Source organism: Schistocerca piceifrons, chromosome 4 (assembly GCF_021461385.2).
Source record: "Schistocerca piceifrons isolate TAMUIC-IGC-003096 chromosome 4, iqSchPice1.1, whole genome shotgun sequence".
NCBI lineage: Eukaryota > Metazoa > Arthropoda > Insecta > Orthoptera > Acrididae > Schistocerca > Schistocerca piceifrons.
Window position 1 is genome coordinate 124,825,459 of NC_060141.1, and position 9,647 is coordinate 124,835,105.

General features: G+C 37.9%; 1 non-coding gene across 1 annotated transcript; it reads right to left on the bottom strand.

The window, feature by feature from the left end:
• Nucleotides 1-1,830: 1,830 nt before the first annotated feature.
• On the bottom strand, nucleotides 1,831-1,905 carry Trnas-cga. The gene has a single exon. It is a non-coding gene; the product is annotated as a tRNA-Ser (tRNA).
• Nucleotides 1,906-9,647: the final 7,742 nt, after the last annotated feature.

A 9,647-nucleotide genomic window follows, 5' to 3' on the forward strand; every position in this document is an offset into this window, starting at 1 on the left:
TGGTGGTTTCTCATCTGAGATTTTAATAGACTATGTCCATTTAAGTCACGGACATTACAGGGCCAAAAACTGCACCGAAATCATCGATGAATATGCCTACGTAAATAAACTGGCGAGACAGGTCTGCTCGCAGCTGGTGGCGTGCGACCATTGCCAACAGGTCAAATATTACATGACCACACAACAGGGAGAAATGCAAAGCATTATACCTACTAAAGTGGTCAAGTTACTGGCTGTGGACAATTTTGGCCCACTACCCATATAATGCGACGACATGAAGTACATCTTTGCTGTGATGGACATGTTCTCTAACTTCATTAAACTGTATCCAATACGGAAAGTGAATACTAAGACTCTGATCACCAAACTGGAGTAGGATTTCATCAAGAATATTTTAAAACCAGTAAGGTTGTTGCCTGACAATGGATCACAGCATACTTCGAACAATTGGAACACATTCATGTACGACCAGGGTATGCAACATATCTCTATATCTGTCTACCATCCAGCGAGCAACCCGTGTGAACGGTATTGTGGGAAGTAGGACGTTTATTTAGGACGTATGCCAGCAATCGTCATTCCAAGTAGGTGGAGTATGTGAGCGCGTTTGAGGATGTACTCAACAGCGTAAAAAGCAAGGCTATGGGGTACTCGCCTTTGGAAGTCATGACCGGGGTGAAACCAAAGTTATACCATGAACCAGTTGTTGTGGCAGAGTGCCCTCACCCAAATGCATACCGTTTAAAATACCCTGTCTCAGGAAAACCTTTGGGTTTAAGAAACGTGACCGAGTTGAGGCTGTAAATAGAGAAAGGGGTTAAATGAAAAGCTGTTGTAATTTGTAATTAGTGGTATTAATTTTGGAGGGATAATTTTATGTTTATTTGGGGATTCATAAGTAATTTGTTAGTTTATTGTGCCACTGCATGTGTGCAAAAGGGGGACGTTTGGGCACTGAGGGTGCGTGGAGGTCAGTGACCTTGTGGATTTAAGTAAAATATGTATTGATTTATGCTTTTTATAAGAGTGTGGCAAAAAATTTAGTGGTCAATTTGAAGCGTGTTAAAAATGTAATTGTATGTGTATGCAATTTTGGTGCATGGAGGTAGGAAGGATTGATTAAAATCAATTAAATAGAACTTATGGGGATTTGAACTTACCGTGATTCAGTCGTTCGCCTTGTGACTTTGCTCCTAAAGTATCGTTTTCCACTAGAGGGACTCTTTAGCGAGGATCCTGGTAGGTTTTGGGAAATGGTTTGTTGAGGGGCTTCTACTTTTGGTTTTCTTTGTAGACAAATTTGTCATGATAAACGGAGGAGCTCGGAATTGAGGGGCAGACATGATTTCTGTGGGGCACTTGGTCAAAAGACTGATGTGAGTTGATCAGTACTTCATGCTAAAATCCGTGTGAGCATGTGTAGTGCGACAGAAAAAATTAGTGCATGAAGGAGCCTTAGCGCTGACTGAGTGGCACAAGAAGTGCTTACAAAATCGCACATAAGTAAAAGTGCATTTAAAAATTTTATTTCTTGTCCAAAAAATTATTTATGCTTAACTGAAATCCATCCATTTATTTAATATTCTGTATCGTTCATAATTTGTGTTAGTTTGAGTTTATTTCGAAATTCATGCTTGTTTATGCATAATTGAAATGCAGGCATTTATTTAATATGCTTTTATGTTCATAGTTTAAGATATTTCGAAATTCATGCTACTCCCATACCACTACAAAAAGTTTATAAACACTGTTGGCCTCGCATTTTAATCGTTTAATTCTGTTCATTGTAATTTGTTTTAAATGTGAAACTTCCTGTCAGATTAAAACTGTGTGCCAGGCCGAGACTCGAACTCGGGACCTTTGCCTTTCGCGGGCAAGTGCTCTACCAACTGAGCTACCCAAGCACGACTCACGCCCCGTCCTCACAGCCTTACTTCTGCCAGTACCTCGTCTCCTACCTTCCCCCCAGGCTGTGGCTAAGCCATGTCTCCGCAATATCCTTTCTTTCAGGAGTGCTAATTCTGCAAGGCTCGCAGGAGAGCTTGAAAGGTGGCTACACTGAGTCACAGCGTCAGAGATTGCGCCAAAGAGTTTAATTCCGCCGCCTCCACTGGCAGTGCTTGTTCAGAAGTTGCTGTGGGCAGTAGTGCTTGTTCATAAGTTGCCGTGGGCAGTGCTTGTTGAGACGATGTTGATAGCAGTACTAGTTGCGAGCATGTCGTGTGCAGTTGTTCTGATGAGCTAGGCAGCCGATGATGTTCGAATGGGGATGTTGTAATGATCAGAGTGTATTTTTCGTCAATATATATGAGGTAACAAAAAATTTTTGTATTTCAAATTTTCTAAATAACAATGCCTCTTGGTCACAGGTTCAGTCAACAAAGCATCTGGCTTGTGTTCATGTATTAGAGTGTAATTCTGGTTTCTTTGTGCAATCATAGTATTTCTGGTTTTTTTTTTATTACTTCATTGTAAATGGCGTTTAAAGCATCTTGTCGTATTGAGGAAGAACCGTGCCAGATGTGTACATTGAATCACACTTCCACACACAGAACAGTTACACTTGTGCCTTGTTGTTTCGTAGCTTTCATAGTTGCTGGGGACTTATTTAATTAATTGTGTTAACGGAAATTTCCTTCCATTCTTTGTTGTTATTCTATGCAGTCAGGTTGCGGAGTATACTAGTCAGGGCCACCCGGTTACGAGACTTCGTAGCCGGACAGACAGCAACTAAAATTAAAATTATTTGCATTTTATTTAATTAAGCGCCCATGCACGTGGCGACCGCTGCTTCAGATCGTCCCTTGGAATTCTTTTGATGGTAAAAATAGCAGACAGTAGGATTGTTGTAGTAATTGGTAGTTTAGTAATTGTAGTCTATATTGCATGTGTAGATTTGGTAATTGAACATTTGTAGTTGTCTTGTCATTCTTCTAATGGTATTTTTGCAGAATTTAATTTTTGGTGTCTTGTATACGGGTCTGACAATTTTGTGCAATTGTGAAGGTTTTAATTGTTCATTAGGCATGTTTGTCGGGAAGCATTTCGTGTGAACGGTATTGTTGGTGATAGTGTTATATTGTGTGTAATTTTCGTATAGTGACGAGTTTTGTATGTTTTGTAAATGATTACGCGATCGATGAAAAAGGCAAAAATGATGGATAGTGAGAATGACGAAATTGTTAACATGGTGAACTCGCCAACACAGGAGAACAGTATGATGAATAATGAAGTAGAAAACAATTTAATAAGTCGGGAAAATAGTCCGGAACCAGTTCAAAATTTTTCACAATCAAAAAAATTTTCAGAATACGCGATTAACGATAGAAGATTCTGGAATAGTATCGAACACAGATAGCTTTACGGTTATGCCAAAGGAAGTTAGTTTTACGAGAAATGTTAGGGGCAAAAAGAATTTCGAACCAGTTAATATGGAGCAGTTGATGAATGCAATATTAAATTTGGGATCACAAATAGGAACAATTAAAACTGGTATGGGAACAATGGAAACACGGTTAGACTCACAAATAGGAACATGTTTCAAAAACATGAAAGATGAATTAAAGAAAGAAATTAGAGAAGAAGTACTACCAATTTTGAATGCTCACAATAATAGATTAATTTCAATAGAAATTAGACAAAAGGAACAAGATAGAGAACAGGAAGAAAGAGATCGCGTGATAGTACAAAAATTTTCAGAGTTACATTTACAACATGCACACGACAAGGAAGAAATATTTGAAAGAATCGAGGACTCAGTACCAATTGATAGAATAAATAACCTAACGCAACATTATGAACAGTTAACTACTAAATGTGTCAATACCGAAACCAGAGTCGCGACACTTACGGAAGACGTAAATAAACAGAAAGAACAGATAGGTGACTTATCGGAAAGAGTTGAGATTTCAGATAAACTGACAAGTCTTAGTTTAAATGGGGACAGAGATTCAGATGATACGGCTCCATTGCCATTTGCAGAAACCGAAGAGTACCAGAACATAAATAAACATGTTGAAAATCAGGGAAAATTTAATGAACGCGTTAAAAGGCAATTTGAGGCGTTACAGAAGCAAGTCAAACAAATTGAAAGCGAAATCGTAGGAAAAGACTGTAGAAGAAATTTGGAATCACCGATAGCAGCGTGTTTTGAAGATAATAATGTATTTCATTTACGAGATGCAACAAGAGAGCGCCAGGCGCGCGAACTTGACAATAATCGACTTTCGGACTGGGACAGACGCAGTAGGTCTTTGTCGCCACGAGGCGAAAACTTTGACTATAAACACTTTTTAACTGTTCGGAAATTTAAGATCTTTCGCAATTCTAAGAATGACATACATCCATGTTCATGGTTAGATCAATTTATGTACGCACTTCCAGCAAATTGGCCACTAAGTCACAAACTGGAATTTATGTGTGGCTATTTAAGTCCTCAGGGGATTCACTACACTAAGTGAATATGTTCCGCAGCGTGCACAGGGCCCTGAGCTGTAGTAGTGCTATTTCCCTTTTAGTTTTCTGCACTGCTGCCTACTCTTTTACTATTCTTTGTATCTATCAGAACAACCCTTCAACTATCAATCTATCTAGAGAGTCGGTAAAGAATAATCGGATATGACTATTTTACCCAAAAGTGATTTCTGAAATTACCGTTTGGACTTACTATATCTTCTGCAGCATTCATTCGTAGTTTAAACGAAATTTTACCTGTTTATCTTCGTGACAATATAACTTCATATGTTGACGATATTCTTATTGCTACACGTTCTTGGAGCGAACATAACAAAATTTTGGATTCATTATTACGAATTTTTGCAAGAGTTGGCATTACAGTGAACTTGGAAAAATCTGAATTTGGTCGTTCTCAGGTGAAATTTCTTGGTCATATTATTTCTACAGAAAGTATTCTTCCTGATCCAGAGAAACTAGACGCTATTCGTAATTATGGTGTTCCTACTACAAAACGTGATGTTCGTATTTTCCTTGGTGTCTGTAATTTTCTTAGACGCTTTGTTAGATTGGACGATTTGGCCACACCTCGTTTATGTGAACTATCTGGAAAGAATTCTAATTGGTGTTGGGATGCGGAAGCTCAATCAGAATTTGAACAACTTCGTGATGCTTTAGTTGCTGCTCCACTTCTTTCACATCCGGATTTATCTAAAGATTTTTGTTCGGCGACGGACTCATCATACAAAGGCTTAGGTGCACACTTATTTCAAGAGAGAGAAGATAACGGCGTTGTAGTGCAGAAAACTATTGCCAATCTGTTCTTGCCAAATGCAAATTATGTCAAAAGGCTAAGCCGCCAACTATTTCTCACAGAGCACCGTTGTTTCCTATCATTCCAGCGAAATTAAAGGAGATAGCTGCAGTCGATTTGTTCGGTCCAGTGGTTCATTCTACTAATGGTTTTGCGTACATTTTAGTAGCAGTGGAATTGACATCAAAATATGTGCGTTTTACACCTTTACGCAAAGCAACAGCTCGTTCAGTATCTAACGCTTTTATCAAACATTTTCTTAAAGAAGTGGGTCATGTTGATAAGGTTATATCAGATAATGGATCACAGTTTCGCTCTAAAATTTGGCTTCGTACTCTACGGCGTCGTAAGATTAAACCAATTTTCATTTCACTTTTTCACCCTCAATCTAACGCTTCAGAGGGATGGATGAAGGAAATCAATAAATTGTGTCGTCTTTATTGTCATCAAAATCACAGAACTTGGGACCAGTATCTTCATATTTTTCAAAACATTCTGAATGAACCCCCTAATGACTCAACTTCTTTACCGCCTATATTGATATTAAAAAATAAAGCACCGACAAATCGCATTTATGAAATCGTTCCTTTTCCGCCTTCACGGGAACTGCGGCATTCTGAAGTTGTCAACCTGGCTCTACAAAATATTGCATCTGCGGCTGCTAGAAGAGAGAAATCAGCTAAACGTCCTGGTCGTTTAAAAACTTTGTCAGTTGGTCAAAAGGCATTAAGTCTCATCGTTTGTCTTACAAAGGAAAAGGCTTGTGTCGCAAATTTTTTCTGCTTTATAACGGTCCATATAGAGTTTGCAAAATTATTCATGATAACACTGTCGAAGTAGAAACTCTTAAATCTCGGCGCTCTAAGGGAATACATCATATATGGAACGTTAAAATTTTTGTGGAATGGCATACTTTAGAGAAACTAACTGTTATAAGTAAACACACGGAGAGTACAAGGATACCGCGCCAGCGGCGGCACATACTCAAAGCAACAGTCAAGTCTGCGCGGCGCACAAGGCAGTCGTTGACCGCAATTACTTCCTACGTCACGCGTACCTACAGCTGATTGAGCGCTCAGTGCGAATGCACTGACAGCCGTAAACAAATACACAGTCTAATTTCTCCGAATAAATTCAATATAAAGCTATAGTGGCTTGATAAATTATGTTATTAACGTTCAGTGTTTTTCAGGATACGGTTGTATAAAATATTTAAGAACTTCAGGTAAATTCTGTGTGTGTCCGACGTTAAGAGGACTTGCTATCGAGAAAATTTCAGGAAGAATGTAACTTCGAAGAAGAAACTAATAAACTAAAAAGGTAACTATTAATTGAGTTTATTTTTCAGGTAACATATTTCCACTTAGGTACGTACTTTAGACGTAATTTGCTGCTCGCGATTACGTGATTTATACTTTGTGCTAAATTTTATGTTCTATGAATTTACTTGTGAAGCGACGTGCTTGCGTACATTTGCTGATTTTTGTCAATGTTTTATTAATGAACAGGGTTGTTACTTGTGTATATTATGCATCGCTTGGCTGCTATGCTTTTTCACTGATGTCACATTTTTTTATTATGTGCCTGCTGTGCTTATTTATTTAAATTATAATTGTCACCTGATTAGTTGTGCTGATATGGTTATGTATGTAAGTTATACTTTGTGATTTATCTACTTGCGCCTTCATGTTTACTTATTAAGATTACATATGAACATTTATTTGCTTACGCTGGTATGATGCTAATGATCTGTTTGTTATGTAAGATACATATTTGCTGCTTTGCGTATGGATTGCATATTTATACTTTTCTGTTTGTTGTCATAACTACTCTTTAATTTGGTATATAGAAAGGCTGATATACTGTGTACGAACATGGAGTTTAGGTCACACTATGATATTAATTATAGATTATTCGCTTGACAGAGCCTTGTTATAGGGATTGTGCTACATCCACTTGTTGACATTTTGTTCTCTACTGGTATATTTACTCGCTATTGCATGTTTTGCTTACGCTCAGTGCCTTATTTTTTTAAGATAAGAAAATGAACTGCTATAGTTCTACGAACGACGTTGGTACAAGAAACTTCATTGAAGTCACATGAGCTGGAGGTTTTATGGAACCTGTATAAATTTGTGCTAATAGGAAGGAAGCTAACGACATGACATACCAACACTAGGTTTAGACCATTGACAGTTATTACACTGCATTCTTCGTGAGCAATTGAAATAGCAAGTGACACTTGACACAAGAAATACTCCACATGTTTGCTTCTGTTTTGCCATGACTCTTGAAGTGGTGTACACACTGTGAAATATTACGATCATTCACACTCCGTACTCGTACTTACTTACTGAAAGTTATTCGAGCTAAAGGCTGTTAGAGGTCATGTATGCATTTCTTTTATTTAATGATGGACAAGGTAACCAAAATGTATTTTATAATTCATGATGAGTAGAAGATTTGGGTCAGATGGATTACACAGAGGTTGTGTATCGACATTGGGTCTTCAGATTGTATGGGATGATGAATTGAAGTTTGCACTAGGATTTTATCTGTACTTGTTCGAGGAGACTGACTAGAGGAAAGAGTTGTTATGGAAGTGAAATGATATTGGTGATAAGGTTTATATGTATCGACGTATTGAAGAGGTATTATTGAGGTATTGAGATTGTGTGAAGTTGATGATTATTGGAGTTTTGGTGGACAAGAGGTAAGGTAAATGATATTCATGATAAGGTTTATATGTATCGACGTAAGAGGTATTATTGAAGTATTAAGATTATGTGATGCTGATGATTATCGGAGTTTTGGTGGATAAGAGGTAAAGTAAGTGAGGAGCAAATTTTTTTGTTGGTTTATATTGGCATTGAACAAGGAGGATGAAGATGGCAGACTAGAACACTCAAGTGGAAGGAAGATTGTCTACACACACTTTGTTAAATCAATAAGCAGTACATACTTTTTTTGGAGAGAGAAAGCATTTGCATATCTTGGCAGACTGACAGTTGTTCAGCAACTGTACGTTTTGATTGGGCTTGGCAAACATTGGTCTTGACATGATGATTATGACATTGACTAACTATTATTGACTGTTATACACTGTTGCCACTACTACTTGATACACATGTTGAACATCAAATTTTGACAGAATTGCATTTACACAGTTAACACTATTGAATTACACAGTAGTACTTAAATGTGGATGAAAGATGAGTGAGTGTGTTTTGTGTTTTTTCCCTTCCTAATCCCAAATAATTGGTACCGACCTATCTCCTAAATATTATTTTATTTGTTTGTTGTGGCTTGCACTGACACCCATAAATATTATAGGTTTACTGATATTTGTGTATTTGTAATATTTAATATGACAATTATCTGATATCATTTGTGCGTTTATTATTATTTGTATGTTTAGTGTAAGAGCATTGATGATAATTTTGTAAAAGCAATTGTGTGTGCATTCAATCTGTTGTTCGTGCTTACACGTATTAACATTGGTGGGTGCCACTTGGAAATGTTTAATTTGTGCTAATGAACTCTGATGAACTGTCTGATTAGTGATAGTGAATATTATGGACTGTTACCTGCACTTGTTCAACATGATGGGTGCTACTTGGAAATGTTTAATTTCTGCTGATAAACTCTGATGAACTGTCTGATTAGTGATAGTGAATATTATGGACTGTTACCTGCACTTGTTCAACATGATGGGTGCCACTTGGTAATGTTTAATTTCTGCTGATAAACTCTGATGAACTGTCTGATTAGTAATAGTGAATATTATGGACTGTTACCTGCACCTGCTCAACATTGCTGGGTGCCACTGATGGAACTGCTTCTACTGAAATAATGTCACTTGTTGCTGTCTGCACCTGTTCAACATCACTGGGTGCCACTGATGGAACTGCTTCTACTGAAATAATGTCACTTGTCGGTGTCTGCACCTGCTCAACATTACTGGGTGCCACTGATGGAACTGCTTCTACTGAAATAATGTCACTTGTTGCTGTCTGCACCTGTTCAACATCACTGGGTGCCACTGATGGAACTGCTTCTACTGAAATAATGTGACTTGTTGCTGTCTGCACCTATTCAACATTGCTGGGTGCCACTGATGGATCTGCTTCTAATGATGTCACTTGTTGGTGTTTGCACCTATACAACATTTCTTGGTGCCACTTTTGGTGTCCACATGTTCAACATTGCTGGGTGCCATGAATGGAACTGCTTCTACTGAAATAATGTCACTTGTTGCTATCTGCACCTGTTCAACATTGCTGGGCACTGATGGAACTGCTTCTACTGAGATGATGTCACTTGCTGGTGTCTGCACCTGTTCAACATTGCTGGGTGCCACTGTTGGAGCTGTTTAATTACT